Source organism: Fukomys damarensis, unplaced genomic scaffold (assembly GCF_012274545.1).
Source record: "Fukomys damarensis isolate Sample0158 unplaced genomic scaffold, DMR_v1.0_HiC HiC_scaffold_3, whole genome shotgun sequence".
Classification (NCBI taxonomy): domain Eukaryota; kingdom Metazoa; phylum Chordata; class Mammalia; order Rodentia; family Bathyergidae; genus Fukomys; species Fukomys damarensis.
The window spans coordinates 15349987-15369228 of record NW_022900915.1 but is presented as its reverse complement, the minus strand read 5'-3'; positions in this window follow the sequence as shown (position 1 = coordinate 15369228).

The following is a 19242-nucleotide window of genomic DNA, read 5'->3' as shown; positions in this document are numbered from 1 at the left end:
ATAGAACAGAGAGAACTTTTTAAATTATTTTACAGAACAAACAGAAGGATTGTAAATTCATTCAAACATTGTAAACTGGCACTGTGTTCTTTTAGTCCTTGTTCTTTACTTGTTTTGTATGATCAATGAACTGAGATTTTTGGAATTCCTATCTGTACACATTTGGTGATCCATAAGCTCTGTCACACATACTTACAGTATATATATTTAAAGCAGTCAAGTCGTGGTGCACAACTGTAATCCTGGCACTCAGGAGGCTGAAGCAGGAGAATCTCCCTGAGTTCAAGGCTAGCCTGAACTACATAGCAAGACCCTGCCTCGTAAATAAATAGGAAGTCAATAAGATGTTTTCTCTTTACTCTTTTAAATATTCTTAAAGTCTTTTGAGGTTATATAAAATCAGTACTGTACATTACCTAGTGTTTGCTATTCAGAGTGAAAAATATGCTGTACTGTTACTTCTCATTTTTCTCTTTTGTTTTCTTTCCTTCCTTAATAGGTTCTTGTTATTATTGAGATGGGGGTCTCATTATGTTGCTCAGGCTGGTCTTGAACTCCTGGGTTCAAGTCACCTGAGTAGCTGGGACTATAGGTGTACACCACTGTATCCGGAAACAAAGGTGGGTCTTTATAATCAATTACTTTGGAAGAAGATACAGAGGAACTGTTACTTGCCTAAGGTTTTGGAATAGGGCCAGGGACTTAGCTCTGTGGTGCTCCTCCTGCTTTGCAAGTCCAAGGTCCTGAGTTCAATCCCTGGTACTGAAAGAAAAAAGAAAGATTTTGGAATAAACTGGCTTGGAAGCTGAGCTATGGGATAGCTAGGTTTTACCCATGATGACAGAAGTCTGTGTCTCTTTACTTGTCATTTAAATTGTGTTTAAAGGGTTTTATGTAGTCTCCTCTCCCCTGAAAGCACTAGATTGTTTTATGTAGAAATAAAAGGTATTTTTAAAGTTTACTTATTGCTGAGTGTGGTGGCACACTCCTGTAATCTCAGCACTCTGGGAGGCTGAGGCAGGAGGATTGAAAGTTCAAGCCTAGCCTGGTCTTTAGTAAGACCTTGTCTCAAAAAAAAAAAAACGTTTTTTAAAGGACTGGAGATAATAACTTAGTGTGAAGTCTTTGGGTTGGTGGTGGTGGGGAGCTTGTTAAGTAGTAAGAATCCAGGCATGGTGAGGCACACCTGTAATCCCAGCACTCAGAAGGTTGAGGCAGGATTGCCACAAGTTTGAGGCCAGTCTGGGCTTTATAGTGAGTTCAGGACAGCCTGAACTACATAGTGAGACCCTGCCTCAAAAAACCAAAAAAAAGGAGTAAGAATAAGGCTGTGGGTAGAGCAGTTGCCTAGCATCTGTAACACCCAGGGTTCAGTACTCAGCGGTGGGGGCGGAAGTAAGAATATCTTTACTATTTTATTTGGAGTTTAGCAAAAGAAATGATAAGATATTTTTTTTTCTTTGCAGTGCTGGAGATTGAACCTAGGGCCTTGTACATACTAGGCAACTGCTCTACTACTGAGCTACATCCCAGCCCAGAAGTCTTGTTTATAAACCAAATTTTTAGTGAAGTAAATTTTTTCCTTCTTTCTTTCCTCCCCTTCCCCTTCCCCTCCCTTCCCCTTCCTTCCCTCCTTTGCTTTCTTGTTAAGAATAAGTATATGATTTGAGCAGAGTTCATAATGAGTCATTAGTTACACAAATGAAATTTCCTTTTGGTCTTCATTATGGTCTTAAACTAAAATACATTTAGTTATGCATTGTTTATGTTTAATGGCCAAAATAAATGAAATAACTATTGCCAGGGAATAACAGAAGTGACAGCTCAGTTTGAGTGGTTGATGTGAGAAGGTTCTGAGGTGAGAATTAGCAAAAACAGACTATGGGCTGGCGATTTAGCTCAGTGGTTCTGCCGCCTTCCTCGCAAACACAAGGTCCTGAGTTCAATCCCCGGTACCAAAAAAAAAAAAACAGGCTAAACCCCTGGATTGAGCTCTAGCTGTCCCCCTCAAACACCAGTCATCAAATTTTAACTTAACGCACACCAGAAATTGGCATAGAGCTGTAAATTTGTATAAATTAGAGTATATTTTACCAAAAATAGCAATTTGGCCCCTACTGTTTATTTACCCATTCTGGTTTTCAGCTAAACCTTACTGGTGAATCTGGACAAGTCATGTGTAGAATGTAGTTTAATAATTTGTAGGTCCTTATTTGTCAGCTAGCTGGAAGAGTTTCCACCTTTCAGGCTTCGTAAAGATGATTTGAGGCAATGAAGAGGGTGTGACGATGCAAACTATTTCCCTATGGGGTTTGTGTATTTAAAAATGTGTTTTGTATGTTCTTACGCCTAAATAGTCTTTGTAGTTTATGAGGTAGATGAGGTGGGTTGAATAAGAGCATTATTAAGCCAAAATTAAAGTACTCTTGGTTTAACTTTGTGTGTGTGTCTAATTATACTCCTGTATACCACCCACGAAAGGTGCCCCTCAACCAGTGGCCTATGGATATTGGTTATGTATAGGCTCTACTGCTTAGGTGGAAGTGAATCACAAATAAATACACCAGGAATTTCCAAAAAGGGAGAATTAAGTTTAAATTGAGAGTAAAGGAGAGTTTCAGGAGGAAAAGGTGGTTATAGAAATTGGCTTTACATCAGTCTCACTCTAAGAAGCTATTTTATAGCCCAGTTCATTGTATCCCCTACAGCTTTATAGCCTATAGAATGGACAGCTGTTACGTAAAATGCATGAATGAAGAGCTTTCTGAGGCCATTTCCCCATCTAGAAAATCTGAAATAATCCATTTACTGCAAAGCATTTTAGTCCCCTCACACATCCAGTGAGCCTCAGAATCTCACTTGTAGAATGTGTATATTACTCAGGTTTTGGTTTATGTTGATAATTGTTTTTACTAAAAAATCTGGGTTTGGGGGCCAGGGATTTAGCTCAGTGGTTCTGCCACCTGCCTCGCAAGTGTAAGGACCCGAGTTCAATCTCCGGTAAGGGGAAAAAAAAAAATCTGCTTTTTTTTTTTTTCCTTTACCTAAAGTTCTTTTGATTTTGAGAGACTTAACTAATAAGTTATTCAAGTGACAGGTTGTAAAACGCACATTTAAATTCAAATCTCTTAGACCTGACAAGAGAATTTCTAAAATGTAGAGGATTCTTTTGCATTCATGCAGGATTTCACCCAGGTCAGAAACTGAGACTGCAGATGTATGAAATACACATCCCCTAGCCTACTTTATACCCTGTTCATTCTGCTCTAAAAGCATATAAAGTAATTTACAGGCTAGGGATGTAGCTCAGTGATAGAAACAGGAGGCCGCAGGTTCAGTCCCCAGCACAGCAAAAATGACAACAGGGCTGGAGTACTGCTCAGTGGTAGAGCATCTCCAGCACCACAGAAACATCAACAAAAAAACCCAATCATTTATGTGGGAAATGAAATATTTAACAAACTGTCCCATCCACAGCAGGTTTACAGATGCCAAAACTAAGGAAAATGGTAAAAAGATTAGTGCCAGAGGTCTGGGAAGAAAGCAGGATACATTTGTTATTTTTCAGCTGTCTTCAAGGTTTAAAAGTGGTACATACAGCCTGGGAAACAAGAAAATGGGGCAGAAACCAAAAAGAAATCTCCACAGATGGTGTTATGGTTTAGATTTGAAATGTCCCCCTGAAATTCTCCTGTGTGGAAGGAGCGGGATGATGGGGACACCATACTCCTCGGGGGACTCAGAGGCCCCGTATAATCCCGTAGCTGAATGCAGTTAGGAGGTGGGGTCTGGGAGGAAGTAGGCAACTGGAGACCTTAGCTGGGAGGGTGTTTTCTTGTCCCTGGCTCCTCCCTTCTATCTGGTTGTTGGCTGCCATGGGTGGGATACGTTTTCCCCTGCCATGTCCATCTGCCATCCTGTTTCTACTTTGGAGATTGCCAACCATGGACTGAAACGGTTAGCCAAAATAAATCTCGCCCCTAAGTTGCAAGTATTTGGTATTTTGTCTCAGGGATAAGAAAGTGACCGTGACAGATGGTGATTCCCTGACAAACCATTATTTAAAAAAGTAGAACCAAGGATACATGCTGCCTTCTAACTGAAACCCAGTATGGCCCTTGCGAAGTTCATCCAGATGCCAAGGGAGCCGCCACAGGTTTTCACCTTGCATGATTAGGGTTTGCATTCACGGGCCCTGCCGAGAACTCACCCCATGTAAGCCATTTACTTCCTGAGCTCGAAGTGTTACCCTTGTTCTACATTTGTAGAGCAGTGCCTGAAGTGTTCTTTGAGCAGGGTTTTAGAAAGGGTTTTGCCATCTGCTTCCTGATTCCACATCTTTATTTTCATAGAACATTTCACAGTCCATATTTGGCAGGCGCTGTGTTTAGATGTCACTATGGTCATTTTGGTATGTTGGTTTTTTCTCTGATTACCAACATTGAGGATTTTTACATGTGATTTATTTCCAGTTTATATTTTAAGTGGAATTGCAGATAAATTGTAGATTGGTCTACGTTTTCACCAAACCTTTTATTACTAGCATGATTTGGTACTATGTGGTTTTAGAATGTGCTATGTGTGCATGCTGTATAGATAGAATATGTATGCTTAGTTACCAGTAGCACTGGTGGCCTAAAGAAGCAAAGTTAGGTCCAGGGATTTTAGCTCAGTGGTTCCTGTGCCTGCCTCAAAAGCACAAGGACCTCAGTTCGATCCCTGGTACCAAAAAATAATTTAAAAAAATAAAAAATAAAATTAGCAGTCCATTCTTTTCTGGGTTTGATTCTGGCTCTCAAGCCCTACATCTGTATACCCATGGTAATGTGAGTGACAAAAATCTTTTACTCATTGTTTTGTGTTAGTCATAATTCATCTCTTGAGACCCTATGTATGAAATAGAGTCTCCAGCCTGTTTCTGGTCTTAAGCTTTTTTGTAATTTGACAGGTCCAAGATTTAGGTATTCAAGTTAAATTTGTTTTTTCCAGTACTCATCCCATTGAATTGTAGATGGTCAGACATTGTTCCATCAGTAGGTCCATGGAGCTCCCAAATAAGGATAAGGATAGGTAAGCATTCATCTTTAATCTTTGCTTTCTGTAGAACAAGTTTACAGTACATGTACCTACCCTGATGAGTTAATTCTTCATTAGGATATTTTTATGACATTGATTATTGGGTAAGGTTAAGAATTACTTTATTTGGAGGCTGGGAGCCAAATTCAGGTTTTAATTCAAATTCAGGGTTTAATCCCCAGCACATCAAAAAAAGTTTTGTTTTCTGTTTGTTTGTTTTGCCACCCAAGCGCAGTTCCAGCTGCTTTCTCTGAGAAGTAACTGCACTCAAAAAATAGTTTTAAAAAATTTTGTCTTCATATAGGTCTTGCCAAGTTTCTGGCCACAATATTTTTCTCCTTATAGCAGGACTATGGGAAGGAAAGTATATCCAGAGCAATGGGGAAAAGCCATAGAGAAGTAATTTCTAAATATTGGGCTAAAGGCGATTGTGGACTCTTCCTTGGAGGTGTTTAAGACAAGGTGGATCATCATCCGCTCGGAATGTTTTAAGGAAACAGGAGAAGGAATGGATTAGCAGGCCTTTTAAGGATCCCCAGAAGTTGTAGAGGTTTCTCCGTGACCCATGTCAGTGACAGATGGGACAGTAAGTTCAGCAGATGTCACGTCTGCTGTTCTCAGGCTGTGCTTCCTTAATGTGGTGACCTCCTGGGAGCATTGTCCTAAATTGTCTGCAAGAGGGAAAGAAGTATATCTCAGATTCTGGAAAACCTAATTTGGGTGGCATAGTACCTACTGCTACTTTATTTTTAAAGATCCGCTAATCTAAAAGAGTTGTGCTTTACTCAGAATTCTATGAAGAAATAAACCAACAGCCATTCTTAAACTTCTGAAGTCATTTTCAAACCTTTGTGGATTCTGAAGGAATTTCAGGAATTTTGCTTTCCCTAGTGTTACCTGAGGAATCCTTTCCCTGAGAGACTGTGGGGAGGATGGGGGTGAGAAGGGCTCCAGAGGAAATGAAGCTGATCTTGCTGAGATGGATGGTGCAGGCAGCACAGTGGCATCTTTGCCCTGCTTTAATCCTTCAGACTCCCAGGATGAGACTGGCCGCGAGTTGATAGGCCCCTCTACACAGAGGCACTACATCAATTGAATGGTGACTGAGAGTTTTTAAGATTCTTTATTCAGGTCACATTTTACAGTATATGCATATGTCTCCAAGAAGTGTTTGGATATCCAGTTCTTCAGACGTGGTTGAGAGGTTTTCTTTACAAAAAAGAATGAAAAAAAAATGTCTTTGAAATTCCAAAGATTATTTCTTTGCCAGTGCAGCTCTTATGTGAATGCATGAGCTAATTTACCAGACTCTCGTTTAAACTTTAAAAAAACAAAACAAACTCCTAAAGACCAATGTGCTTTGTTATGGTTGCATTTTTATGCGAATGACTCATTGCTAGAAATATATTGGCCAGACTGCACGCAGTCTGATCTTTCAGGAGGAAACACTTAAATTCTCAGGATAGACACTGAATTTGGGACTAATTATTGTGTTTGTACCTTGGTGTTAATCTCAATCATGCCCACATTAGGTGCTTGTTTTCAAATAATACCTGATCCATCCAAAAGTGGCATACTGAAACTTATCATTAAAAATATATCAAGTTTAATAGCAAGCCTTGGATATTTTTACTGCTCTTTATTTATTGCTGGATGTATTTTATTAGAAGGAAAGGTAAATAAATGTGTTTTGCAGAAAATATGTAGCATACGCCACAGTAGCAATTATTATTATTTAACTAGATGGTGCAGCATTTACACACTAGGTTTATTGGTGACCTTCCCATAAAAATTTTTAGGAACTCTGGGCTAACCAGAGGTCATGAGTTTATTCAAGCTGGCCCTCTAGGAAACTCCTCTGGTGATATCAGGCTGCTGAAGAGAGGCCAAGAAATGTTCCCTACATTTTCATGTTCAAGTGGTAGCTTTGCCCCTATCTGTACTGTTTTGTTCTCTCAAAAAATTACAGGTGAAATTCAGGTAGTCACTTGCATTAGTGGTGATTAGTTCTATTTTTGAAAAATAAGCTTTCTATAGATCGTAAGTAATTGTGTTTGGACTTCTTAGATAGGTATTCGGGGCTTCCCTTTGATAAATATTAATTTTCATTAGCTGATCAGTATATGAGTGACCTCAGTGGATAATACAGTGTACACAAAGGTTTTTGCAAGATAACCAGAGGCCACAAGAAGTTCTAGTGTGGGGAGGCAGTTGGGCAGAACATAAAGTACTTTTTGCTGTCCAGGAAATCTCAATGCATAATTATGTTTCTCTGCCTTACTTGCATAGTAATAGAAGTTTTTTAAACCATGATTACCTGCTCTTAATTTAGTTTTTGCCTCAAAAGAGGGAGAGGTTAGCTGGTAGTACACACCTGTAATCCTAAGACTGGGTCACTGAGGCAAGAGGATCACAAATTGGGTCAAAAGTTTTGAGCCAAGCCTGGGCAACTTAGCCATGGTAAGACTGACTCAAAAAAATGGTGAAAAAAAGGGAGCAGGAAATGTAGCTCAGTGCAAAGGCCCTGGGTTCCATCCCCAGTACAGCCCCAAAAGAGAGAGGTTACTGCCACCTGAAGAAACTGCCCGGGAAAGGGCTAGAAGGATGGGAAGGAGGCATCTCAGGCTGGGACCTGACAACCAGCTGCCAAGGGAAGATGCAAACAGGAACCTGCTGGTCACCTAGGCCTCGCCAGCTTCCTAGCTATGGAATCTTGGGGCATTCTCTGGCCCGTCCAAGCTTTAGTTTTCCACTCTGTGTGCCAGAATATTTCCTCATGGGGCTGTTTTAGTTCTTAATAGGATAATGTAGATAAAGGTCCCTGGCACACGGCGGACATCTTTGCAGCTCTCCAGCCAGCATTAATCCACGGGTAGGACATTAAAAGCCTGAACCTGTAATTCAAACCCAGGGCACTCATCTCCTTCTCAGGACCACACAGCTTTCACACACCCTGCCTTGCTTCGCTCCTCCTCCTTCAAGGCTGTCTTTAGACCGTCCTGATAAAATCAAACCGATTTCTTCTTCAGTTCCTACCGTCTAGATGAGTTACATGACCACTCACTCATATGGAGTCTCTCTCGATAGACAGACGGACACACACACGCACTTCAGGAAAAGAAAAATATTGTGACACTAATTTTTTTTTTTGACACTAAATTTTTTGAGACGTGAGATTAAGAGCAGTTACCTTCGGCCTCTACAATTGCAAGAGGTGCTCAAAGTAGTGACCGTCAGCTTCCAGACATCGGTCTAGTGAACTGCTGCTTGGGTATCTTGGGCATCGAGACTGATGCACACGCATTTTCAGTTTCTTCTCCATAGGCCGGAAGTGGAGTGGTTTTCTGCAATACGTGACATCCTCTAGAATCCCCGGGGGATCTGTTTCACCTATTGAGAAACATCATACTGTTTTTCTTTTCTTGAAGTGTGTATATATTTTTCGACAGATTCTGTATTGTTCATTTGATCTTCACAGATTACTACAAAAGGTATTATTTTATGTTCTATACTATCAAGCAGCCAAAGCCGCCTTCCCCTGGCAGATTTAGTAATCATCTCAAAACACTATAAATCCAATACACTCTGATGTGCATTTCCTTTCCTGAGTTCTATATGCTGAAGCTGCAGCCACCTGTTTTACTTAGCATTTGTATTACATCATAGGATTTGCCAAATATACAATCTTTGTGTGGATTAAGGTCTTCAAAGCATCCTTTGAACTTGCTATCCTTTGCTTGTTTCTTTCTGCACTTACCTTAAACTCTCTGCTGCTTTCCCTTCTCACAAATCTTTGCCAGCCTCACTTCACCTCTCTAGTTATTCCAGAACCTCTTAGGTCATTCAATTCTTTGCCTTTGTCTTATCCTACTCTGAATTCCTACACCTCTTTAGATAAGGCCACTTTCTCTGTGACCACTTAGACCTTTCTCTGTACCTTCCTGGGCTATCTGAACCCTGCTCTTAATCCGTGTGTGTGTGTGTGTGTGTGTGTGTGTGTGTGTGTGTCTGGGCATTGAACCCAAGGCCTTGTGCATACTAGGCAAGAGCTCTACACTCTTTTCTCCACCAGGACTCCCTCAGTTGCAGGTGGGAAGGGGATTCTAGATAGGAAACACAGAGCATCTACCTGAGATGGCCTCTTAGTCTGGCAAGTTCTCCGTAAAGGGGCTCCCACCTTGCCCTCGTCAGTGTTCCTCCCCATCCTTCCTGTGCCATCAGCTTGTACTACTGAGTTGGGTTTTATTGTTTAGTTCAAGGCCAGTGGGGCAGGCACACCTGATAATCTAAATTTTTCTCACTGAAGCCCAAATGAAGTGTGATTTCTTGCAGTTTCTTACAGCTAACACTGGACAAAGACAGGGCACAGTTAGGTATCTCTCAGTTAAAATGACATGTTGCTTATTCTCAAGTAAAATGACATCAGGATTTCAATCCTGATTTCAAATAATAGCTGATATTTCTTCTACATTTCCTGTGTTCAAATGTTGCTATAGGTCTAATCTACAGTTTCACAGCAACAGTGCTGCTAGCCCCATGACACGAAGGCAGCTGGCTCTCGGTGATCCAGGGACACAGGGAAGGTCACATAGCAGATAGGGCAAGAATGCAAACCCAGGGAATCTCGACTACTAATTCTTTTCCCCCTCTTCTACTTTTTGTTTATGTAATCTGTTTATTTTGGAAACTTTTTGGTTTTGTTTTTTGGTACTGGGGAATTGAACTTGGGACCTTGCACTTGTGAGGCAGGCGGTGGCACCACTGAGCTAAATCCCTGGCCTTATTATGGAAACATTTTAATTCTTATTTTTTTTTAGGGTACCAGGGATTGAACTAGGGACCTTGTGCTTGCGAGGCAGGTGGCAGCACCAGAGCTAAATCCCCAGCCCCTTAATGCTAATTTTTAAAAATCTGTCTCCTGTCACAGTGCTAAATCTAGACTGCTTTTTTCAACATCACTTCTATTCTTTATAAAGAAGTGATCCTTTATGGGAAGAGCATCCAGTCTGATCTACTAAAAATACTCTTGTCTACGTCAGAAGAGTGAAGCTGCCTAATTGATACATACATATTGAGTTATTCATAGAAAAACATTTAGATTGAGAACTCATGATTATTAGTCTCATTCTTTCAAATTGAACTTTTAAAAAATACTCAATATTGAGTTCAATTTTTTTTTCAAATTGAACTTTTTTTTTGCTTTAAATAGTATTTAGGTCAAGATCTGTCACAAACCTGAGAGGAAACAATTTATAGCTTCTTGCTGTCCTTCCGTATACTTCCCCACAGCTTAGTAAATGTTCTAATGCTCCAATCCAGAGCTTCTCAGACTTTCTATCAAGCACCCAGCTGGTCTAGGGATCTTATTAAAACTAAAATGCAGACCTGGTTTTTGAGTTTGAGGTGAGGTGAGGCAGCATGAAATTCTGCCTTGTAACAAGATTCAAGGATGCCCAAGTGGCCTGGCCTGCAGAACCAAATTCTGATAAGGCTGTGTTCCTTGCTGATACTGAAGAAAGAAATTCAAATTCAAAAGTATAACTTTACAAGTTATTTAATTACTCACAACGCCAAAATTCAAATAGCCCTGAAAAGAAAAGGAAAACAAACAAAAAACCCCATGTCCTGATGCTCCAAATCAGTCTGATTTTCTTGGAGTCTGTCTGAGGTTGGTCCTGACTTCCTTTTTGGCTACACTGGGCATGCACATAAGCTCCCAGGCTCCCCTCCTCGATAATTTCGGAGTTGAGTCACTCGTCTGTCTAGTGTGACATGGGTGGGTCATGGCATGAGCTGACCACCATGTCCTCCTTGGATGATCTGCAGTGAATTTTCTTGAAAACTGCTTCTAGATTTTCATTGTGAAGACAGATCTGTGAAGCGGGGTAAGGAGCGGGGAGAAAGATTCAGAGCGGATAAAGAATTGAAGATCACCTTAGCCCTGCCTGCATGCATTTATCTGATAAAGCACAGGAAGAGTTTGTCTCTCTCAGCCCACTTCTGCCACTGTGCGCTGTAGACATGCCTAGATTGGACCCTGAGGGCAGTTGTGGATGCTCAGCGCACAAAAGCTTTCTTGTTTGCCCAGGGGTCTATCAGTGTTTAAACAGAAATGGCGGAAGCACAGGTACACCGTATCAGCGGCTTATCGGCCCAGGGTTTTCCGTGTACTCGTGCTAGTCGCTTGAGTTTACCCAGCCCCATCAGCACCAAGTTAAAAAAATGCAAGGCCAGGCTGTACTGTGCCGAGATAGAGCAGAGGGAATGGGCCAGTGTCTGAGTGTGGGCCTGTGTACCGGACTGGGGAACTTAATTTGCCTCCTCCTGAAGTACAAAATAAGGAAGGCTGGGCCGGGGATTTAGCTCAGTGGTTCTGCTTCCTGCCTCAAAAGCGCAAGGTCCCGAGTTTGATCCCCGGTCCCAAAAAAAGAAGAGGTGAAATGAAAAATAAGGAAGGCTGTGGTGGCCTTTTTGAGAGGCACTCAGAACCAGAGTCTGGTTTGGGAATGCAGCCAGATGAGAACTCCCTGCTTTGGTGGGGAGAAAGAAGATGGAGATACCTCTTGTGGCGCTGTTTCTCCATCTTAGTTTACCAGATCTGTAGTCAGTATGAAGCTGGCAACTGGAGATGTGGGGGCCTATAAATATCTTTAAATTGTGTGCAATTTGATATGCAAATGTGTCTCCATGCATACTTGTCTGGGTGAAGATCTGTGACCCAAGGGGCTGTGTCCTGTACTGTTTGAGTAACTTCTCAGAAGATAATCTTCAGGGAGAGCAAGTGCCTACATTAGACATGACTCTTGTTTTTTGTAATCAGCCCTACCTTTTAAACCTCTGTTGTATGCCAGGTGCTGTGCTCAACAACTTACAAGTATTTTCTCATTTAGTTCTCAGAACAATCTTCTGAGATAGGAATTTTTTGTTTTGATCCCACAGGTGAAGAAACTGAGGCTTAGAGTTGTGATTGTGTCACACATGATGGCACACACCTGTAATTTCAGCATTCTAGTAGACTGAGGCAGGAGGACCCCAAGTCTGAGCCAAGCCTGGAGGAATTTAGTGACCTAGCAAGACCCTGTCTCAAAACCAAAACAAAAAGCCAACAGCTAGGGAGTCAGCTCAATGCAAAGGCCTTAAATTCAATCCCCAGGGCTACAGATTGATTTTTTAAAAACAATCTGTGATTCGCCCAGGATCACAGAATTTAGTAGCCAGTAGAGGTAGGATCGAAACCTTGGATTTCTCTTCCCCGTAGCTGAGGAAGTCTTGTCTCCAGGGTTTCCATCCACATTGGTTAAATTAAAGATCTGGCTCAGAAGCGGGTAGATGGCTCTTTTTTCCAGTCTTTATCCACCTAAAAACCAGCTTCATGAAATTTGCCCTATTTATACATCGTTGTACCATTAAGCTATTATTTAAACTGACTACTTATCCTAAACATTATCCCTGAAATGTGCTAATCTTGTTTTTCTTGAATTCACACTAAAACATAACCCATTAAAGTAAAAAGTGGTATGTACTACCTAATGTCATTTAATGTGCCATCACTGTATTAACAGCAACCTTTGAGAAACCTAATGTAAGGTTTAAAGGCTGCATGTCTGTGTTCCAGCAGAACTGTGGGCAAACTGAAATCACCCTCACACTTCGTACCACCCGCTTCTGCACGGGAGCAAGCTGGAGTGTGAGGAGCAAGTGGTGAGCGCCTCAGAGGAGGCTGGGGTGACCAGGAAGGGGGTCTTCTGGAGCTGACCTGGCCTGTTTAAAGTACTCTTAGAAAGCAGAGGTTCCAAGAAAGAGATCGTTACTGCCCTTGCTTTGAGGGGGGACCAGAATCTACACAGAAGCTGTGGCTCTTGCCTGCGAGATGTAGCTGGGACTCTGGGGGTTTGTGGAAGGGATGGCAATGCCAGAAAAGGAACAGTTAAGGGGTCCCGCCTAGGAAGAAAGGAACCTCTGACTAAACTTCATTTCTTCCCATTTCCATTCTTACCAAAATGTTCCTCCTTCCATCCCATCCCCTCTGGGGCATGAATTAAAGAGAAATTTGGAGTACTGTTGTCTGAAATTGTATGTGCATTTGAACTACATTACTCTGCCTTTAGTATAACAGCTAAAGAATAATTCCTCATTTCCTGACTTCACTGCTATTCCAAAATACACTATGACCCTCAGTAACCACCCTTACCTCTGCCTTCCAATAAATTTGCATTTTACTTGTTAAACTTCCCAGTTTTGGACCTGAAGCAATTTTATAATTTGGCAAGTTGCATAAAGGGTAGCAGCACACTCATGCTCAGGGAACAGATTCCTGCAGTCTGTCCTCCTCTACTTGCCTGGAGAAATTAAGAGTGGGAAAGGGTTCTGAGGACCAGCTGGTAGTCAGATCTCTGTCAAGGCCCACGTGTTGCTATGACATTTGTCTGCTCCACAGCTGAGCAGGTATCGTGATCATCCCAAAGATAGCAATTGCCTGCCTTCGAGGCTTGGGCCCTTACTGTTTGGTTACTAAGATATTAAATACATCTGCAAAGAAAGAGGAAACAAACAAGACAGGGAGACAGGTGGCTCAGCATTTGGCTTTCTGACTGTCCTCCTTGTGGTTTGGCAGCAGCTGACCTATGATACAGTTGGGCTAGTCTTGCTCTACGATCTCTTCCCCCAAAATGGTCCGGCCTGGCCAAGGACCCCTTCTGAAAAGACCTCACCACCATTCCGCCTGCCGGCCCATCCTCCACAGCTGTCCTTCCTCTCCACAGGCAGCTCCACGGGCTGGCCAGGAACAAATGGAATGCCGCCAGTTGCAGGAGATCCCAAGAGATAAAAAGCACGTCTTTGACCACTTCTTTACCAAACAAACCCAAGATGTGTAATTAAAGGCCCTGGGACTCTGCTAGAAATAGGTTTAAACTTGAGGTAATCCCTTCTGGCACTTCCTCTTCCTAATAACCATCAACAAAAATCAAACAAATCCACCTGGCTCCAGTCAGCGAGTCTGTAACCAGCAAAGGTCACAGGAGGAGCGATAAGAGAAACTGCCACAGACCATGCGTTACTGGAAACACATGTTGGGACACGTTGGCGAGCGACTCCTGCTGGGCCCATCCTGGTGCTGGGACGGTCCACTGTGCTGTGGAGATACGCGCTCCCTGAGAAGAAATGCCAGCCAGAGTGCCCTCGAAAGTGCCACATGCCCTCACCTTCCTTTCCTGTCTGAGAGAGATGACTCGGGGTGCAGAGGACATGGAGGTAAGGCAATCCTTAACGTTCTCTGAGTTCATTTCCCCCATCTTCCCAGAAGTAATGCACAGCCACTATTGAAAATACTAAGCCTATAATCCCAGTACTTGGGAGGCAGAGGCATGAGGATCACTGTGAGTTTGAGACCAGCCTGGGCTACTTAGTGAGTTCCAGGTCAGTCTCAACTATATAGTGAGACCCTGTCTCAAAAGAACCAAAGAGGAAAAAGAAAATACTAAGCGAAACAAAGGATAAAAAAAACCCTAGCCACCAAGTGTGGTGGCACATGCCTGTGATTCCCCAGCTATTTAGGAGGTTGAGGCAGTAGTATCGTGAGTTCAAAGCCAGTTTCAGCAACTTATTGAGACCCTATGCAAAATAAAAATTTAAAAAGTGCTGGGGATGTAACTCAGTGGTAGGGTGCCTGCCTAGCACACACAAGGCCCTCAAACCTTCAGCATCACACACAGACACACACACACACTCACCCTATTCCAGTGTGCAGTGGTTACCCCTATTTTGGTGTGTCTGCGTGCATGTGCATATAAATGTGAAATACATAAACACGTGGGGAAATGTTTTCTTCCTGATGCTTTCCAGCTGCATTACATTGTATTATTAGTAAACATACTACTTAACACAGTGAGTAGACTGGGAGCTTCAACAGGAGAAACTTACTTTCTCATGGTTTCAGAGGCTGGAAGTTCAAGATCAAGGTGCCAACCACTTTTAGTTCCTGGTAAAGACTCCAGTCTTGGCTTAGAGATGCCATCCGGGCCACCACGTCCTCACATGAACAGGAATTGCTAAATCCTCTCAGATGGCTTCCATCACTTCCTCACAGTGTCTCGGCACCGTGGGGATTAGAGCTCCAGCACATGCATTCTGGGGAGGCACAATTCAGTTCAAAGCAACTATACAAGCTCTTTTTAGCTTGCTTTTTGTTTTATTGAATTTAACTTGGATTTTTTCTTTATAATCCTATGTCATATGAGACAATGGCTGAGCTGTACTCTATCACCTGACTACACCCTAAATCACTACTGCTGAACGTTTGGGTTGTTACCACAGCCCTGCGTGACTGAGTTAATCCTGACTGTCAATTTGACTGGTTTGAGAGACACCTAGGAGATTAGTACAGCACACTTTTGGGTGTGTCTGCATGGGTCATGGGGTGTAAGCCTGCAGACTGTACAGTATCTGGTCTCTGGTCCCTGCTCTCTGCTTCCCAGATGATATGAATTAAACATCTTATCGTTGCTCTGCCGTGCCCTTCTGCCTTGATACTCTTGCATTGGAACCAGCTTATTATGGATTGAATTATCTGAAACTTTGAGCCAAATAACCCCCTTTTCTCCTTTAAGCTGTGAATTTCAGGCATTTTGTCCCCTCAATGAAAAACTGACTGAAACAGTTCTCTTGCCCCATTAAACTGACGTGGAAACATCCTGATTATGGGGGCAGTGGGTTTTCGGCTGAAAGGGCAGGTATGCTGTGGCTTGAGCTGGCTCAGGTGAGCTCAGCAGAGCCAACAACCACTTCCCAGGGGAAAGACTGAGTTCCTTAGAGACAGCTGAGTTGCCCCTAGATGGCCCATACCTGAGGACCTTGAGGACAGTGGGGCCGGGGATTTAGCTCAGTGGTTCCACTGCCTGCTTCACAAGAGCAAGGACCCGAGTTCGATCCCTGGTACAAAAAAAAAAAAAAAGCCAATTAGGTCCCTCCTTGGTGATGAGAAGAGGGTGGATACAGAAGCTGAGGAAGGAAGTCAATCAGGATGATACAGCTTGTGGAGTAGTGGTTTACTGAGGACAGGGAAATGTAGAGCTGAAAGTTTTGAAGAACAGAAAGTCTCGGATGCCTTCCTTGGTGTCTGTGACCCTCTGGGTCCTAGGGCTGATGCCATGCCAGATGAGACTCATGATAGCTAGATCTAGTGCACTTGCCCTTAAGGTTAAGCAGGACACCTGTTTGTTCTCCCATGTGTTCTCTGTGATATTTGGAGCAGGGGGGTTGCAGTGAGGGAAAACCACAAACTCAGGAGAGGCCTGAGTGTGCCGAAGTATTGAGCTGCTGGCCCGAGGCCACACAGCTGAGATGTAGAGCTAGGCTGCACCCCAGGTCCCTGCGCCCGAGCCCGCGTCAGCCATTACGCCATACTGCCTCGTGTACATGTGTGAAAGCTTCCTAGTCAGGACATGTGCTCATCACTATTCATTCCTGGGACAGAATAGTTGACTTACCCAACTTAAAGGAGAAGGGCTTTATTTTGGCTCGTGGTTTCAGAGGTTTCGGGCCATGGTCACATAACTCCAACACATCATGGTGGCGGAAGGGCAGGGCGAAGGAAAGCCGCTCACCTCATGGCAGCCAGGAAGCAGAAAGAGGGGGAAAGGGCCAGAGAAGAAAGGGCCAGGGGCCACCTATAGTCCCCGAGGGCACACCTCCACCACTCACTCTTCGGCAAGGTGCCGCCTCCTAAGTTTCGTTACCTCCCAGTAATGTGGTGAAATTATGATCTCATCAATGGATCAATCTGCTCATAACCCAGTTGCTTCCCCAAAAACTGCCCTACCTCTGAACACATGAGGCTTTGCGGGGACATTTTAGATCTAAATTATAAAAGGCAAGTTTGTACATAAGATTTACTTATAGTCCAACTGTACAAAACAAGGTCATTGCAGAAAACATCATTGTCCAGTGATATTTAGACAATTAGCTTTGCCAAAATCCTGATGGGGCAGGGTGAGGGCAGGTCCTGGAAGCATTCTTGTCGGAACCATTTGTAGGAATTTGTCATAACGGGAAGTAAGACTGGCGAGTGCTGGTATCAGGATGAGACACAACTTCAGATGTATTTTACTTTGGACTGACTTTTGTTTGAGTACATTGAAAGAATATTGTAGAAGAGAAAAAGGATTGTCATTTCCTCACCCATCTCAAGGTTCATGGCTCATACCCCTGTAACAAAAGGTAGATGAACAAGAGAAATATCATAGCAAATTTATGTGACCAAAGTGTTAGCAAGGGAGTGTCCTGAAATGACCCAGAGACTCAGGGAAAACTATTTTGTGGCCACTCGTGTGGAAGTCTGACTGGAGGACCAAAGGGCACAATCTAAGGCCAGGACCTAAGGGGTTTAACAGAATCCGTCTATTTGGATTCTTACTGACCTTTCTGTGTAATATTTCTTCCCTCCGGGGGTGGGGAAGGACAGCTGTAGTAGGGAGGTGTGTAGTAGGGAGACCTTTCTGCTTCTCCATTTCCAGAGTTTTTCTCAGCTCGAAATGCTCAGTGTGCAAGGTATTTCAGGGTTGCCTGCCCTGGACTGCACCAGTAGAGGTGCGTAACCTTATCACTGTTGTACCTGATCTGAGTAGACATTCCAAAAAGTTGGAGCATAGCCTTAAAAAAATGACCGACAACCAAAGATAGAATTCAGGTGTTGGGCTTTTCAGAACGTTTTTCAGCTCCAAATTTTCAAATACCCTTTGGCTGTAGATGCTAATAATTTTGGCCTAATTTACCAAAATGAAATAAGGCTTTGGAAGGCAATAATGTATTTTGATTAATACTTGGATTTCAGTAAAGAGTTTAGTATTCAATGAAGGAAGAAGAAAAGAAAGAGGTCGAATCATTACAGCCAAATGGGAGCCTGGAAATCATCTCAGGGAAGGAAGAAGGAAACTGTGGCAGTGAGCAGCCTACCCACCCTGCGAACGAGACCCTGGTCCCCAGGAGGGGAGGAACATTTTCTTGGGAGCAGTGTTCTTGCTGGGCTCTCATTTCACCCATTTGCCCCCTATTAGAAGAGCAGCTGAGCCAGGGACTGCAGGGTCATATGCCTGTTAGGGACACTCAGGGAAACCCATGTGCCTGAGGCTGTGTGCCAGGAAAGTGGCCCAGCTGTGTGTCCTGCCAGAGCCCAGAGGACTTGCTGAGGGAGTGGGAGGGTTTTAAAAATGCCTTCAACTCCAATTAGCTCTTTGAAAGACTTAGGCAAATTGAAGAGTAGAGAAAAGGTCAGATGACAGTGTATGAACAGATCGATGCTTAGTATTTTAAGAAATTATTTAGTATAAGTGGAGCAAGATGGTGCATGCCCATAATCCCAACAGTCCAGGAGGCCGAGGCAGGAGGATCATGTGTTTGAGCCCAGCTTGGGCAATTTAGCAACTTAGACCCTGTGTCCAAATAAATAAATGGCTGAGGATGTAACTTATTGTGAGGGCCCTGAGTTCAATCAATATTTATAAAATGTTTCAAACAAAAATCAGAATAGTAGTATAATGAGTATCTACTGCCTAAATTTATAATGTACATTTTGTAACATAAAATTCCCCACTTTCAAGTATATATCTCAGAGGCACTAAGTACACTCCCAGTAGGTGCAACGTCACACATCTGTCTGCAGAGGCAGTGTGGTCCTGTACTGCACCTTTAAGCCCGTTCAGCAGTTACTCCCCGCTTATCCCCAGGCCCTGGTAACCACCATTCCATATTCTGTCTCTATGAATTTGCCTATTCTAGGTGCCTTACATATTCACCACCTAGAAATATTACAATCATTAATATTTCATCATATTTGCCCTTTTTAATACCTCAAAGTATATTGCAAACATGGTGTTTCCCTAAATATTTCCATACGTATCTCTAAAAAGTAAGGCTATGTCCCTAAATAACCCCAATACTGTGTATTGCAGTGTATAATGTTAGTTCTTTAATATCATCTGATACCAAATCCATACTCAAATTTCTTCAGTTGTCTTAAATTTTCTTACAGCTGGTTTATTCGGATCAGGACCACATATTGCATCTGGTGTTTATGGCTTTTAAGACCCTTTTAGTTTAGATCATTCCTCCCACAAGACTTCTCTCGTAGAGGAAACCAGGCAGGGTGCCGGTAGGACGCATGCGCACAGC